This window comes from Ursus maritimus, unplaced genomic scaffold (genome assembly GCF_017311325.1).
Source record: "Ursus maritimus isolate PB19 unplaced genomic scaffold, ASM1731132v1 scaffold_4, whole genome shotgun sequence".
Taxonomy (NCBI): domain Eukaryota; kingdom Metazoa; phylum Chordata; class Mammalia; order Carnivora; family Ursidae; genus Ursus; species Ursus maritimus.
In genome coordinates, this window is record NW_024426552.1 from 10,865,146 (window position 1) to 10,882,924 (window position 17,779).

The 17,779-nt window shown below is 45.0% G+C and overlaps 1 protein-coding gene across 4 annotated transcripts in view; it reads right to left on the reverse strand.

Moving 5' to 3' along the window:
- The window catches only part of KCNE2 (potassium voltage-gated channel subfamily E regulatory subunit 2), a 166,843-nt gene extending 154,772 nt beyond the window's left edge, over positions 1 to 12,071 (reverse strand). For 3 of the 4 annotated variants that reach the window (XM_040620998.1, XM_040620997.1, XM_008701859.2), the window contains exons 1-2: positions 11,968 to 12,065; positions 7,990 to 8,134 (exon numbers count right to left, since the gene is read on the reverse strand). The gene's annotated coding sequence lies outside the window, so the exon portion shown is untranslated. Of the gene's footprint in view, positions 1 to 7,989; positions 8,135 to 11,967 lie in introns of all 4 variants that reach the window. The other variant, XR_005832132.1, reaches the window with a different exon arrangement.
- Positions 12,072 to 17,779: the final 5,708 nt, after the last annotated feature.

Sequence of the window (17,779 nt, forward strand, 5' to 3'; positions counted from 1 at the left end):
CTGAACCGCAGGGTCGGAGGGCTGGGTGCCCACACAGTGGGAGGGTGGGGAGAAGGGCGATTACCTTCTGGGGTTTGGATTACCTCTGTTGACACTCCTTATCTTAAAGCCAGCTTTGTCTGATGTCAAGGTCACCACACCAGCTTTTTAGGCTTTGAGTTGGCATAGTACATCTTTTCCCATCCTTTTCCTGTTTAGCCTGACTGTGCCCTTATATTTAAAGTATGTCTCCTGTAAGCCTTTTTGTCATCATTGGAGAGGGCCGTGGCCTACCCACAAGTAGGGGTGCAGCCTTTATAGGGCTTAGAAAGTTCCCGCGGGTCATAAGCAGAAAAGGTTTCTAATGCTACTAATAGAAATTAAGCACCTTTTTAATCAATGGGAAACCAGAATGTGGGCAAGTTCAGTTCCACAGGTGAGAAGTCGAGGTCATGGGACGCAGCTCCATGGTTACTGGATACCCTGCACACCCAGCCACGTGACCAGTGTGAGGGCCTCTCGACCCGGGAAGAGGGTTTGAGAGAGAGTGTGTGTGTGTGTCCACTTGCCCGGTGTGCTTAGCCCGTGCAATGCCCGTTTCCCTACCAACAGGGCTCGCAACAGTGAAACAATCCCCCTCCAGCAGCATGAGCACATGCTGGCGCCCCTTAGCCCACACCTACAGACAGTGCGGGAACCCCGCAGACACAGACACCCAGAAACCCCCGAAAACATGGCCAACAGACAGCTTTGCTCCCTCTTGTTCAGGAGGCCCAGCCCCGGCTGGACCTTAGAAGCACCCACCTGAGATTGTTTTGAAATGTGGGTCATGCCCGGACTCCATCCCCGTGTGATTCTACGACATTGATCGGGAGCAGGGTTAGGCATCTGTAATTTTTTTTTTTTTTTTTTTTGGTTGGAGATTTCAACTCAAATCAATATTTGTAGAGGCTGCCGTGCAATCTAACGTGCAATCAGATCCTCTGGCAGGCTGGCTGTTATTTCAGAGGGGAGCCAGGTAGAAAGCCGCCCGGGATCATAAGGGCAGGTATATGTTATTCTGTGGCATTGCCAATGCCACGGGGCTGGCTGGCTGCTAGGGACAGCTCTGTTGAGCTGCAATGTGACCAGGCAGCGCCAGGACCCATCAAACGCCCCCGGCCCTCTGGGGAGTGGCATCCAATGGGGGGTGGTGGTGGGGGAGGGGGGCTCCCCGCAGGGGGAGGACTATGGCTACAAAACCGGCAACTGGAGCCCTGCTTGCTCCTCAGCAAATAATTAGGCCTGCACTGTAGCGTTCCTTGTATCTATGGCCAAGGTCAATGTGAATGAATAGATCTCTTTGCTTGGTTTCGTCCCTCAAAGCAAATGTTTCAACCATCTCCTTTTTCCTCCTCAATTCAGAGCACATTGTCCAGCACGTCTGAGCTACTCTGAAAACAAGCCTGTGTGGGCATAATGGAAATAAAGCCATTTCCATGAGAAATGGCGTTTCTTGTTTAACCCCACTCACAAGAGCTTACTCAAGCGGAGAGAAAAAAGCAGTGCTTTTCAAAGTATGAAAAACTACCCATTATCCATTAAAGAGAAGCCAGTGGAAATCAGGAGCTTTTGGCTTCAGGAAGAACTAGTGAATTTGAGGCTCATTTTTTAAAATGGAAAATGCTCTTTCTTTTTTTTTTTTGCCGCTCACAGCGACATGGTGTGAAGCCCAAACCAGACCTTTTGAAAATAATACTGTTCTAGGGCTAGGGGGCTGGGAGAGACAGAGAAGGTTTTCGGTAAAGGATGAGAATGTTTTCTCCCCTTGGCCAAACTGAATCCCATCCACTTACCCCAGTCCAAGGATCCCATCCCTGTCCCCACTGTCTCCCCCCTCACCACTCCCCCTCACCACTCCCCCACAGCCACGGTGGGAACTGGCTAGATTTCATTAATTAAAAGCAAAGCTCCCTGCTGGCAAGCACCAGGTCCCCCATGCTGCCCCATCTTCGCAGGATCAGTCCCGCCCTTTCCTTCCCAGCCGTCCTTCTCTGCCCCCAGCTTCTCAGCTCCTGAAGAAACAGAGTGAGGTGTGCACTCGGGGGGGTGGGGGTAGGGTGGGGTGCGTACCTCAAGGGAATGCACGGTCCCCCCACCACTTTCAACATAGAACAGCTCAGGGTGGGAGGCTGGGGAGCAGGGAGGTTCAGAGGACACTGCAGGGGTCCTGTGGTTGCTGAAGCCCAGCACAGAATTATCCTCTGCTGCTTAGACACAGTGGTAGAAAGCCTAGGCCACCTCCCCCTGAGCTTCTGACCGCTTGGCAAGAGCAGGTGAAGATTAAGTGGATAGAAGCATTCCTTCACCAAACCCCTTGGCTTCCAGGGACAGTCAGGACACACCTTCGGTGTATCCTAGCTCCACTGTTACCCTGGAAGGCCAGGGTGGATACTATAAAAGCAAGAGGCGGGTGTGTGTGTGTGTGTGTGTGTGTGTGTGTGTGTGTGTTAGAGAACGTGATTGCTTCTTAAGCCCGAGGCTGGGGTGGCTTTATCGAAGAGAAAGCTTGACAAGTAAATGCCTAGGATAAGTGTCAACGGTCTTGACCCACTGAATGGCCTTGGAGTTTACATGAGCTGACAAAGACAACACAGTTTTTGCCCTTGCTTGCACACCAATTCTACCAGCCAGCTATCCCTGCAGGCTGCTCAGCACCCAATTGTTCAGAGGTAATTCTACCCTCAAGGATCCATTCCCTATACTCACTGTTTCCAAGTGGGAACTTGCAAGGTTGATTCCTTCCTTACCAAGCATTGTGTTTTTGTAGCTGGAATTTACAATGTGGGACTTGACGACAAACAAAATAACAGTGGCTCCCCTATCACCTGATACCCAAGGCGGATTTTTCTGCGAGAAGGTCTGGAGATGAATGACTCTAAAAGTAACCCAACAATGCCATCCGTGGCAGCCAAGCAGCCCAAGGTCAAGGTGCAGCTGTTCCTTACTAGTTGTGTGATATGTAGGTTACTCTGTGTCTCTGGGGCTGCCTCAGCTGCCTCTTGGGGATGCCTTAGGGGAGAAGCACTGGATAAGGCATGTGTGGACCTGGATTCTGCTCTCAGTCCTGAATTCAGGTGTCTGTGTGGTGGGCATATATGTGTGCAGGTACATGTGTGTATACGAAATGAACATGTTCTAGGTTTTTCCTCATCTGGCAAGCAGCGATGATCCATCACCTTCACAGGATTGCCTGGCAGATTAAGTACGAAATGGCTGTATTAGGGTTCTCCAGGGTAACAGAACCCATGGGATAAATAGAGATAGAGACAGACAGACAGACAGAGACAGAGATATTATAAGGAACTGGCTCATGCCACTGTGTAGGCTGGCAAGTCCCAAGATCTGCAGGGTGAGCTGGCAAGCTAGACTCTCAGGGGAGCCAATGGTATATTTCCAGTCCGAATCCAAAGGCCTGAGAACCAGGAGGGCCCGTTGAGAAGTTCTAACCCAAGGCCAGTAGGCTCAACACCCCAGAAGAGCTGATATTTCGGTTCAAGTGCAAGCAGGGGAAAGCCAATGTGCCAGCTCAATAGGACAGCCAAGAGAAGTTTCTCTTACTCAAGAGAGAGTCAGTCTTCTTGTTCTATTAGGGTCTTCAACTGATTGGATGAAGTCTCCACACACGACAAGGTGGGGGGATCTGCTTTACCCAGTCTACCAATTTAAATGTTAATCTCTGCCCAAAACACCCTCCAGGAAAACACTCAGAGTAATGTTTGACCAAACATCTGGGCGGTCAAGTTGACACATAAAATGAACCGTCACAACGGAGTAGGAGGCAACATCATGTACTGGAAAGAACACCATTTCTGGAGCCCAGCAGCCCAAGGTCAAGGTGCAGCTGTTCCTTACTAGTTGTGTGATATGTAGGTTACTCTGTGTCTCTGGGGCTGCCTCAGCTGCCTCTTGGGGAAGACGAGGATCACAAAAGAGTCAGCCTATGTCAATACATGACATACAGGAACCAACGCATTAGTTGCTGCCTAACGTGAAAAGTACTTTTCTGAGGTTCGGTGTGCCCTTTGCATTAAATGTACATTGTTATTTAAGGCAAAAGAGACACCGCACGTAGAAAATACAGGACGGAAAAGAGGCATGAATATCAAGAAAGAAAAACAATGGACCAGAGAACGACATAGACCTATCTGCACATCCTTACTCTTCGATTAGAGTAGAACAGGAGCTGGGGGTTTCTCAGAAGCATCACAACTACCCGATTGTGCAGTTCCTCTTGCTTAAGGAAACGTCTTCTCTATTTCCCCAGGAGGTTTGTGGGCCCATATTTACCTTGGAACCTAATGGTGGGGTAGCTGTGGTCTTTGCAGAGTATGGACATGTTTCACATTATATGCATGAGTGTTGGATGGTCGTGAAACCTAATATATTTGGGGCCTGATACCGTCAACCACCATAAAAGCAAAATATTTTCCCATCTAGAAGTCAAGTTGGAAAAACCTCTCTCACAGTTGGTTGGGGTTTTAAAGACACAGTAATGGCTGCAAAGATGGCCTGTTCGTCCAGATAAGACTGGAGCCAAGCTGACACCTCATTGCAGCCTGGCCCTCTTCCAAAGTTCTGTTATGCATGTGGGTGGCGTTAACAGCATCCTTCTGGCAGCTGAAATGGACCAAGAGAACAGCCTAATGGTTAAAGAAAATCTAGTTGGGCCAGCAAGAAATGCAGTGGCTGCACTGGCCAGATACGACTGTGGGGGGCCAACAGGACGGTTCTTACAGAGTGTGAGATATTTGGGGTTTGGCAAACCCTAAGGAGCTGGTTGCCAAGCCCTGTTGCCCCTCGTCCCCCTGGTGTATTTCAAAGGAAATTAAATCCACATGTTTCTGATTTGCTGACACTTAAAGCTCATCCAAAGGTGGTTTTGCAAGAGTGGTTTGGACACAAGAAGCCTAGAGAAACTTTAATTATTATTGTTATTTTTCATTTTGAAACGCAGACCTGTAAGCTTACATAATGAATGCCATGCCTACAAACTCAGAGCCCAGTTCTGCCTGACCAAAACTTTGTGTCCTGGGCCCACCAGACACAGATAATTGAAGTCAACTAGAGAAGACAAACATCCAACCTAGAAATCCATCTTGCAAGTGGCACTATTAATAGCCCCTTATGGTTGGGTTGAGAGCCCCCAAACCTAGAGTTCAAAACCATATGCAGCGTATGGATTGAGTCTTGATTTCATTATTCCCTCAGACTATGGCCAAGGACATAGAAACCTAAATCCAAGTGGCATCATCTTGGTAGGTCCTGAGAACTAAGGTCCAAGGATATGGGGCATGGCATCTCCAGGGCAAAAGGCCATCACAAAGGCTTTCTGTAGAATGTTCTGAAATGTCCTGCCATGTCCCTAAATGAAACCTAGACAAGGAGCAACCCAAATTCTGCTTCAGGGAAATAGAATTACATTAGACACTTAGAAAGAATTAGTGCTTCTGGACAGAACACGTGACCTCTCCAAGTCTGTTAACATGAAAACTATTGGCCAGAGGGCTCAGAGACCAAAGGGTCCCCTTCTTCTGAACCAGGGATAACCATTTTTCGTCCCCCCCCCATAACCACTGCAAATAGCTTTTCCTCAAGACTCACCTCAGAGGAATTCTCCTGACAGAAGAGGTGGCTTTGGTCCCTCTGGCTGTTCCCACCTGCTCTCCCAGCCCCGGGCCATCAACTGCTTGATTGGCAGCCTTCTTGTTAGTCTCCACCGCTGGAATCCCCCAGCCCCTAGCGCAGGGTCTGGAACACGCTGTGTCTCTAAACCTCTCATCCATGAGGCAATGAGGGCTGAGATGAAGACCCGGGACTTCACCCGGAACTCGGCCCTCTCCAGTTTCTCTCTCTGCTCCCGCAGTTGGATTTCTCTGGCCACGCAGCATATACTTCCAGCTCCCTCTTGCCCTAGAGCCTCCACACATGCTCCCCCAACCCCTCATTTCTTTTCATCCAGGTAACCCTTGCTTATCAGGTCAGCTTAGAAGTCCCTTTCTCGAGGAGACGTTTTCTTTCCAGCCCAGGGATATGCTTCCCTCCCTCCTCTGATAGTCGATACATATCCATATCTAACTAATTAAATATAAGGTCATCTGCACTGCCTCCCTTCCCACCAAACTGCTGGCTCCTGGAGGCCAGGAACCATGTCTGTCTCCTTCACCCCATCCCCAGCACTGGCACTGAGAAATCGGTGTCGGGTCACTGACTGACGACTTCTCAAACCAGCCTTGTACCGGTCTTTGCCACCAACACAGCTCATTTCTGTGAACTGTACAAACTAAGAGCAACGAGAGTGTTTTCAGACACTTGGAAACCAACACCCACTTGAATGAGTTTGCTAGGACGGCCATAACAAAACGCCACAAATGGACGGCATAAAACAGAAACATTCTGGTTCGCAGTTCTAGAGGCTGGAGTCTTGAGAACAAGGCGTCCACAGGGTTGGTTCCTTCTGAGGGCTGTGAGGAAGGATCTATTCTGGGCCTCTCTTTCAGCTTTACCTGGTTTGCTGGCAATCTTTGGCACCCCTGGGCTTGTAGAAGCGCCCTATCCATCTCTGCCCCCATTGTCCCATGACGCTCTCCCTATGTGCATGTGTGCCTCTGTGTCCAGATATCCCAATACCCCTTTCTCTAAGGACACCAGTCATATTGGAACAGAGGCCACCCCAATAGCCTCATTTTAACTTAATCATCTGCAAAGACCCTAATTTCCAAGTAATACCTACTTTCATAGGTATTGAGGGTTAGGACTTTGATACCTTTTGGGGGAACACAGTTCAACCTATAACACCACTCTTCTGGTAAAGAAAAAAAGTAGCTGAAAATTGACATTGAAATACAGCAACCATTTAATTTATTGTCCACGCAGGGGTATGTTTTTGAAAATGAATGGGGGCGCGATTACTAAGTTTGTAGGGACAAGAGGTATAAACCAGCCCTGTCCCAGGCAAGCAGTCTGGGATGTATGGCCACCCTCTGTGGCTAGGCTCACTGCCCGGCTTCCCATGCAAGGATGCATCGTCCCTTCACTTCAAATCCCTCTGTGTTTGTGTTCCCAGCAAGTTCAGTCTGTTTTATACACAGTCGTGGTGAGACTGAGGGATTAGCTGTATTCCGGTGATAGTTAATTCACTGTTTCCAGTTATCAAATGCAAGCCCAATCTCAGCAATTACTTTGGCCAGATCAAATCAGGCCCTCTTACACCTGTTCCCCTGTTTTAATTAGGCTCTAATCTCCCCAGGGGAGTTGGAGGCACCGAGCACCATTACCTAAGCCTTAGATTAGGAAGGCAGGGTCAGCTACCCCGCGTGGCCATAATGCACAGGCACCGTCCCTGAAACAGGTCCCACCTTCGGTCTCGAAATTTGCCTTGACAACTGTGATCACCCCAGCATGGCTGGGGTAACGATTTTTTTTTTTGTTACAGACTTCCTTTCATCTCCTCCCAAGGGAAGGCAATGTTCCCAGTGGTGCTTCTTTCTGAGGTAATTGTTGGACAGGAGTCAGCCAGTTAAAGCTGCCCATCTAATTAACAGAGTCTGTTATGATTTATCAGGATAATGAGGTGGGGAACAAAGACATCGATTTTTTTTCCCTTTCCTGATATTTTGGCCTCTGTTCTTCCTTTTGGAAAATGACCCAATGTTAATGAGAAGCGAGTCGCTTATTGTTGGGGTGCAAATAGAGAGATAAATGACGTCAGTAATTAAGTCTCAAGCCCTCTTTGGTATACAGAGCCATTTGTCAGGCAATATTATTCAATTAATTAATTCCATTAGGGCTACCACATTTCTCTAAATTCAGCCATTCAACCATCAGCAATGATAATTCATATGATACAAAAATAGAATGGTTAATAAATGCATCGTGAATCCAGGAAGAAAGGATTTTAGCCACCACGGAAAGCCTAGCTAGAAGCATTTGATTTGAAAACATGTAAAGTGATCATAGCTAGCCATGTACCTCTTCCCATCATGGACGGAACAGATGCTCTGGACGTTCCTTACTTCGAATGCCTAGGAGGAGGAAGGGGGACGTCAGCATGGTCCAGATCACCTTCTTACGCCACATCAGCGGACACTGTCAAGGCCTCTGGTCAGTTGCCCATCTGTGGTCAGAGAGGGGACAAGGGACAGGAAATGTGATTGTCTCAAGGCAATACAAGGAGAGAGAAGGTTCTCAAACCATGCAGTTTTTTTTTCATATAAAGTTATTTATTCATAAATATTTATCAAAATGAAAATCAGTTTACCAACCATGCGGTTAGTTTTTGTCTGCTTTCTTTCCTCTTTCATCGGGGAGAGAATCCTGACCCATCCATCCCTCACTGCTCACTACTCAAGGTAATTGTGTCTCTGTTGATCGCGTTAACAGAAAACACACCCAAATTCTCTTTAATCCCCTTACTCTTTCCGCTCTCCTTTTCAACTCTTGCCAACTTTCTCAGAATTCTTTACACCCTCCTAGTGCGAAACTTGCCTTCAAAAAAAAAAGGGGGGGGGGGAACAGTCCAGAACCACATTTAAGAAACTTGAGCTAAAGGAATTAGTATCATGACATTCTAAACAGAAAGGCCAACAACTCCTTCAGTCTTGACAAATCCCATTTATACCTCATCATCTGCTTCCAAATCTACCTTTCCTTAACCCACCAATATGAGCAAAAATGAAATACTACCTCTGTGTTTCATTTATCACTTTATTCTGCTTTGAGTGGTGGCTAATACTACGGGAGCACTGTGATCTGCTCTTTTTCATTGTGACACAGCAGTATTTCAGCTGGATTCAGGATTAAATATGCCCTGTGTGCTGGCGTGGGAACCTTTCTACCATTCCTAGGAGAACAGCTCACATTCCAAACAGCTGACTTCCAAAGTCCAGAATATGATCTGCTTATAAACTGGGGAGCTGCCTACACAGTTCTAGCCTCTTTTCTCCTCCTGACTAATCAAGGCGTCTTTTGTTTCCTGAGCTCATTCTCCAGGAAGGAGTGTGAAATCAACATTCAAGGCCCCCAAAGCACACAAGCCCGGGTGAGAAGGAAAAAGCCCAGGAACGTGGTTCTCAAACTTAAGCCAGCATCAGAACCACCTGGGAGGCTGTCAGGCTGCTGGAGATCTGGGGAGGGACCCAAGAAATGGCATTTCTAGCTCCCCCCTCCCCACGCTGCCCCTAGTGGAAAATTTGCCTTCAGAAAAAGATGGTCTCACCCAGGGATCACATTTGGAGAACCAATGGCCTAGACACTACATGTTCGGAAAGGCTATAGGGAGGTAAGTACCTTTCAGAATCCTGAGCGTCCAGCCAATAACCTGGCCGATGCAAAGGCCACCTTTCCCTGGGATGGATCAGGACAAAAGCAAAAAGGCCCTCCCTGGGTCTCCTCCACCTTTACCTGTAGGCAGAGACCATGCCCTAGAGTCAGGCCGCCAATTTCCTTGGAAAAAGCCAGCATCACTTGCAGTTTTACAGTCAGATCCAGAAATGAGTGCAGAAGACTCCCAAGATTGTGGGATCTCTGAATGTTTGTGAAAACGCTTTGTTTTGTTCTGCTCTCTGCTTCCCCTGGATGTCATACATACTCACAGGTGTTGACCAGGCTTGACAAGCCTTGGGGATCTTCTAGTGTTCTCCATGGTAGACTCAGATACCCACAACCCTGTTAGAGCGGAATGGGGACCTGACAATTCTCATTTGACATGCTGTGATTTTTAACAGACATCTGGCAGTGCTCCCCAAACTTCTCTTTGAACGCCACTCAGAGAGATATACAAGTCAACCAATCCCTTAGCAATCCATATTCATGTCTTAGTTCTAGCACATTATTCTAGTGTCTAGCCCAGGTTCCTCACAGAAAGCAGAGCTTGTGACAAGGGCTTTTGTAAAGGAGGATTATTTTGGAGAGTGATCCCGGCAAACAGGAGTCAAGGACAGGAAGGAGTGAAGCAAAGAAGGAGGGAGATAAAGTTTCCACATGATCCATCTCGTCTCCTGTGAGGACACTTCTAAGAAGCTGTGTAGAAGGCACATCGGAATTTTTAGCCTGAGGGAAGAAAAAGGAAAGCATTACCCCATGGACTTCCATTCCCTTTTGGAAGGTTGTCTCATGGGGTATAGACTCCCTTACAACTTCTAGATTGTACAGGCATGTTCAGGAGACGGGGAGACAGCCTCTGAGCGGCCCAGGGCCAAAAGAGAGACATACGGTGCCCTGAACAAGGCACTGTCTGGGTCCACCTGCCAGCGATGGCTGGCATCAAAGGTGGGCCAGGAGGTGAAAGACATGCACAGAAGATGTCCAATATGGTGTACTATAAAAAGAAGAGACTAGGAGAAAAAAATATTTTCTATTTTATCCACGTATATCGTAAATCTTGTATTAGTATATCTTTAATATTCAATAAATTTAAAACTTTAATTGAATGTGAGGATTTAACAGAATCACAGAAGTGTGTGTCTAAAACTCATAAACTTTACAAGGTGCCCACATGCCCTATTTCTAGAAAATTCTACCACTTCTGTGCCCAAAAGTCACTAGGAAACAATGATGAGACAATACATTTCATGATTAACAACTGCAACGCCATTTTGTGTTAGCTGTTTGGTGCTCACATTAAAGTACAGGTTGAAATTAATTAGGAGTTGGGGGCATCGAAAATCACTTTCATGACCTCGTGGCTGAAATTCCTATATTTTGTGCTTAGAAAATCAACTTGCTGCTATTTATAATCACTTGTCTACAATCGTTGGTTCTTTATCACTGAAAACCAAAATTAGACATAATTGTCACTGGCTTTTCTCCCTGTTAACACTTAGTTTCTGAAGTCCAGGGGCATCTTCAGAGGGATAAATTTTGATGACAAAAAGATCATCTTCAGATAAAGAGAAGATTATCATCAGGCAATTTACTGAATTAATAACACGAATTTCAGCATCTGGGTTGCCAACGCTTTTAGTCTCTAACAAATGATCCATTCAAGATATGGACCAAAGAACATATGGCTAAGAACAAAGGCCATTTGAAACTGTACAACAGGTTAGAAGCTTTGGGGGTTCAGCTCAGTTAAATTGACCGAGGCCAACTCACGAGCATGCTCAGTTAAGCAACCCTCCCTGCCACACATGGGTACATGATACCCATACTCAGGGGTTCTGGAATCATTCTGAGAAGAGAAATAGAAGCATTCAAATACTTTCTAAAAAACTTCCTATCATTAAGATGTTCAGAAGTGCAGAATACTAAAGTACAGAAACAAGAATAATGAGCCCTCAAATATTTCTCCCAGCTCAATTATCACGGCCACTCTTAAATACGTTAAAAAAAATTTTTTTTAACAGGCATCATTTTTGCTCTTAAAGACAAGAAACCAGGGAAGATTTTCATGACCCCCTGAGGGTTTGTGACCTGCTAGTTCTTTGGTTCACTGACCTTGCTCAATCCTCTCTCTATACAAGGGAATGCTAGGCTTCTCCCATTCTCTCTGGCTGTCTCTCATGCTTGCAGCAAATTAAGTGAACTCTGTCTATCATTTCAGCAATGGTGACATATAATCCCAGTGTTAAAGGATGGAATTTTCCAATGCAAGAAGCAGCAGAAAGAGAACAGAGGAAACGTTGCCATGAGCAAAGGCTCCTCAACACAGTATCTCCAACTGTGCTACAAAGCAGCCCAGCGTTTGGATGAAAAGTGAAAAAAAAAAAAATCTGACAATGGGGTGACTGTTCTCCCTTCACAAGCAATGCTACTATTTCTAACCCCTCGATGGGCTGTGCTGGCACCAGGCAGACATCGTCTAGGTCTTCCTCCAGTGGCAGGCAAGCCTAAAGGCAAAGGGGAAAGGTCCTGTTGTTTTCCAAGAGACCAAGATCCACACACCGGGGCTGCAGCCAGCGGAACCTTTCCTCACGGAACAGGGGCAGGGAGATCAGGGCAGCTACTCACCTTGCCTCATTTGTTCACGAAGAACCCAAAGCCAGCAACATGGATCGGCTCCTTGCTTTTTGTCCAACTACTTGCCTACTACTCTAGAAAAACAACCAAGGTCTGCCAAGAATCTGCAATCTCCTAAATCTTAAAATAATGACCAGCCTATCCAGAGTTTCCATCCAAAGCATTGTTGGTTCCTATACAAGAAAACCCTCTAGGGTGAGAGTCGGGAGGCCAAGAAAGGCATGTGGTTATTTTTGCCACACTTTGGAAAGAATGGGAAGTCTATTTTTGACATCAGCTCTTCGGCTTTCAAATAACATCAACCCATAAAACATACCTCATTTAAAAATTGATTACCAGTTTTACTTAACTTTAAGTCTTTTTGGTTCCATACTACTTCAAGTGCGTGCACACACACGCACGTGAGGGTGTGCACACACACGCTCTCTCACATCTACATTCTATTTCCTGGCCATATATGAGCTAAATAAAATTTTGGCATAGGTTAAGGAATCAAGGTCCCCATTTCCGTATGACAACCTCCATCTTAAAAAAAAAATAATAATAAACAAAAGTGATCAGGTAGCGAGTTGATGGCTTCGTTCAGATGACAGCGCTTCTAAAACTGATCACAGCATTCAGTGCAATGAGCCATTAAAGAAGGAACTATGTGCTCAAGGGACATGAGGGGGATATGAAATGGAGAGGTTCAAGGGACAAGAAAAGGAATCACACGGTGGTTGTTGACTATAGCAGCAGATGGGACAGTCATCACCCATCAATCCTGAGCTGAAGGCACAGATCAGACAAAAAGTTCCCTGAGAGCTTGCGAACACTAAGGACAGCAGTGTCAGTGACCACTACGCACCACATTTACTCACAGAAGTGAAAATGGCTTTTCCATGTGGGGGCCCCTTACTTGAAGGGAATGCCAAGAATATGACTTCCATTGGTTTAAAGAGAAAAACGTATATATTTCATATAGTCATGAAAGCATTTGCAGTCCAGAGTTCAGCCAGTCTTTTAGTTACAAAACAGAAAGCCACACTATGTTATCAAAATGATTCCTAACATGAAAGCATGGCATTTTTTTGCCCTTAACTCATTTCAAAGGCAAAGAAAATTGCTGTTCTTTGAAGCCTTTGGTGCATATTGTTCATCTAAAGTAAAATAAAATAACAAACAGGGGGCAGCTTCCCCTGCCCTCCTCACCTCCGCATCATCGGACACCCACCTCCTCTCAATTCCTGGAGTCCTCGGTGGATGCTTCCTATGTTCCTCCAGCCAGCTGTAGACAGACGCTCTTCCCCCTCGCAGCCATCTCACCCCATCACTGGAGCCCCCCCAGGACCTGAGGTAGAAGCTTAACCAGTGCTGTTGGCTGACTGAATGCATTTGGGGATTATAAGATTTTAGTCCCATCTATCAAATTAACCTCTTTTTATGAAAATAGAAGAGATGGAAGTGGAAGAAAATAAGTCACAGTTCTAAGTTTAGTATCAAACTTCACTAGTTACAGAGATAATGCAAATATTAAACAAAAAAGGAACTGAGTTAGAACCCTGTAGGGAGACCAACTGTGCCTGTGTGGCTGGGATTGCCCATTCCCGGACTGCCATACTCACATCCCAGGAAACCCCTCCGTCCTGGGCAAAACAGGCGATCACCCTGCAGGCTATCGGTGACTCTCAGAGACCAAAATACAAACATCCACCAAGTTGGAAATCAGCAAGTTTGGAGAGGACTTATAAATGCATGACACACCCTGGACCTCCCTCTCCATGAGGCTCTATTCCAGCCCCGCCGGTTTCTTTCACTGCACTGAAAACAATATGATTACTTTTCTGGTTATTCATTTATCACATGTTCTCCCTACTCAGTGTAAGCTCCATGCAGTCAAGGAAATCATCTAGCCAGCTTCCCACCATAGGCCTAGAACATTCCCCAGAAAACAGAGGACGTTCAAGGAACACGTCACAGAATCTGACAGAATCCTTGTATTCTATTGATTCTAAGATGCAGTTTTTCACAATGTTACATCTCTGGAATCCAGATGCATCTCAGTCAGCAGTGCCTTTCAACAGCTGCTGGTCTAAGTGGTGGTGGTCATGACATCGCTGCCTTTGCCTCTGTGTGTCCACTTGGTCGTAGCTTCTCACACTGTCCTCACTTCGATTGTGAGGCATGTGCATCTGTTAGTTTAACCCGAGAGCTTAACTGCCATTTAGAAATGTTCTCAAAAAAAAATTTCACCATGATTCAGCATTGAAATGACAAGCTATTTTGTACTCAGAAAGGCACAGAAGCCAAACAGTAGGATGTAAATGTGGTATTAGTAACGAATATTTGTCACAGAGGAATGATCATTAAGTCCATGTTTTCTTGCAAAGGAACAACCAAGTGCCTTAGGAACCTCGGAAAAGAAGGTACCAACAAAGACAGGCAAGCTGTGTTGCTTTCTGTCACCAAGATATCGGTTTCATTGCCAAATTTCTCAGAAGAGATGAAGATTAATTTCAAAAAACTCTGCTGTGATTGATTCATAGGTCAGTCAGGACTGTCGTTAAAGGCATGCCTCAGTCTACTGGCAGTGTTTTTCCTTTCTTTTATAAAATAATGGTGGATCTTACATCCAAGGGCATCTCAGACTTGACTTAAAGAAATAAGGTATTAGCCTTTTCCAATCTCTTATTCAGGTCAGGAAGAGCCCTGCCAGGGACCATCAAGGAGACTGCTGGTACATGACAGGGTCAGTAAAGTGTAGCAACTCATTAGGTTTGTGCAACTCTTCCAGAACCTTCTGGTGATTGTTCTCACCAGCCCTTACTACCGGCTGGGGGTGTGGAGGGCTCTCTGGTTCTAACACCAACTTTAGTTTTCAGGTCCCCATCAATTTCCCATTGGTGCCCTCTCATGCAAAGCGCCCTGCTGCACTTGCCCACTTCTGCTCCTCACCCCGGACTCCTCACTAAGCCTGAACGATGCCCATTGACAGAATCTCATTATGGCCTCAGCACTGCACCTACCAAGTCCTGTCCTACAGGGCCGGGGAAATCTAAACACTAATTGCGATGTGTACCCTTAGGACAGTTATCTACCATCTTTGGTGACAACAAGCTATATAATTCTGAGAAAGGATTTAATTGTGTTCCCTCTACAGGATGGAAACAAGAGATGCTCAGGAACAGTGCAGACACCACACCGGACAAAACTTGGTCAGTGGCCCAATCAGAAAATCACAGTTATGGGGTGCCTGGGTGGCACAGCGGTTAAGCGTCTGCCTTCGGCTCAGGGCGTGATCCCAGCGTTATGGGATCGAGCCCCACATTAGGCTCCTCCGCTATAAGCCTGCTTCTTCCTCTCCCACTCCCCCTGCCTGTGTTCCCTCTCTCGCTGGCTGTCTCTATCTCTGTCAAATAAATAAATAAAATCTTAAAAAAAAAAAAAAAGAAAATCACGGTTAGAGGAGTTATTAGAGACAGTCTAATTCATAATTATGAACAGTGATCATATGTTGGGTTAAACAAAATAGGTCCATTTTTCTTAAATTCTCTAGAGTCTCTCAATATATTGTTATATGTTGGTCCTTTTGTATTTTGTTCATTTATTCTCTTTTGTTAAAAGACTTTATTTATTTGAGAGAGAGGGAGAGAGAGGGAGAGCACAGAAGGAGGGTGAGAGGGAGAAGCAGACTCCCTGCTAAGCAGAGAGACCAATGTGGGGTTCAATACCAGGACCGTGAGATCATGACCTGACCTGAAGGCAGATGTTTAACCAACTGAGCCACCCAGGTGCCCTCATTTATTCTTCTATTAACTAGATAATTGAGTACCTACCATATGTCAGTCCACTCTACTAGGCACAGGACATAGAAGAATAAACAAAAAAAGGCAATTTCTACATAATATATAGAATAGGATGGATTTCTAACCTGGGGCCCCCAGACCCTCTCCCCAAGTGGTGTGTGAACCTGGGTGGGAAAAACAAACATTGTCTTCACTAGCCTCTCAGCCCTGGAAAAGATTAATTTGTCTCTGTCATTATAGTTTCATTTTTTTTCAAAAAGTCCATATCAATGGAATTATACAGTATATAGAACTTTCAAGACTGGCTTCTTTCACTCAGCATAACACTTTCAAGATTCGTCCAAGTTGTTATGTGTGTCAATAGTTCATCCTTTTTATTGCTAAACTGAGTTGTATTCCACTGTAGGGATGTACCCCGGTTTACTTACACATTCACCCATTGAAATACATTTGGATTGCTTCCAGATATTGATGAGTATGAACAGAGCTGCTATAAACATTCAGGTAGGTTTTTGTGTGAACCTAAGTTTTCAGTTCACTTGGGAAAACACCCGGGAGTAGAACTGCTGAATCATAGGTAAGTTTTTGTCTGGCTTTATAAGAAACCACCAAGTGGTTTTCCAGAGGGGTTGTGCCATTTGGCATTCCCACTGGGAATGTATGAAAGTTCCAATTGCTCTGCATTGTCATGATCACTTGGTATTGTCAGTTATTTTTTTTTTAATTTTCAGCATCCTATTTTGCCATTCTGGGCATGTAGTTATATCTCATCAGGGTTTAACTTGTATTGCTTTAATGGTCAATGATGTTGAACAGCTCTTCATGTGCTTATGTATGCTAGATATTTGCCAGTATTTTGTTGAGAATTTTTGCATCTGTGTTCATGAGGGGTATTGTTCTGTACTCTGCTTTTGTTGTACCATCTTTGTTTGGCTTCAGTGTCAGGGTAATGCTGGCCTTATTATTTGAGAAGTGTTCCTCTTATTTGAGAAGTGTTATCTCCTCTTCTATGCTCTGGAAGAGACAGTGTAGAATTTGTTGTATTTTTTTCTTTAAATATTTGGTAGAATTTGCTAGTGTGAACCATCACTAGCAGTATTTTGTAGAATTTGCTAGAATGATCTGAGCCTGGAGATCTCAGAAAACAGAGGGTTTCTTTCTTTCTTTCTTTTTTTAAGATTTTATTTATTTATTTGACAGAGAGAGAGAGACAGCCAGCAAGAGAGGGAACACAAGCAGGGGGAATGGGAGAGGAAGAAGCAGGATCCCAGCGGAGCAGCCTGATGCGGGGCTCGATCCCAGGACTCCGGGATTACGCCCTGAGCCAAAGGCAGACGCTTAACAACTGAGCCACCTAGGCACCCCAGAAAACAGAGGGTTTCTAACTACAAACTCATTTTTTAAAAGTTACAGGGCTACTCAACTTATCTATATTTCATCTCAGGGGAATTTTGGTAGTTTGTGTTTTTTGCAGAATTGTCCATCTTATCTCAATTGTTGAATTTATGAAGAGTCTGTAGTGATAATTCATTTTTCATCCTTGATATTGGTCATTTATGTTCTCTCTCTAGAATTCTCATTTGAGATTTATCAATTTTATTAATCTTCTCAAAGAACCAAGTTTTGGTTTCACTGCATTTCCCTATTGGTTTTGAAATTGTTCTCAATTTGATTAATTTGTGTTCTTATTTCTATTATTCCTTTTCTTTTGCTTGTTTTGGTTTCATTTTAAAAGCTCTTCTTTTCTAATTTCTTACGATAGCATCTTAGATTATTGGTTTGATAGCTTTCTCATTTCAAATGTGAGCATTTTAATTGTGTAAACTTCCCTCTAAGCATTGCTTTACCTGCACCCACAATCATCCTGTTACTGACTTCCAGTCTAACTCCAGTATAGTCAGAGAACATAATTTGCATGATTTCAATTCTCTAAATTTGTTAAAGATTTTTTATTATGATACAGGATATGATTTATCTTGGTGACAGTTCCAAGTATACTTGAGAAGAATATGTATTGT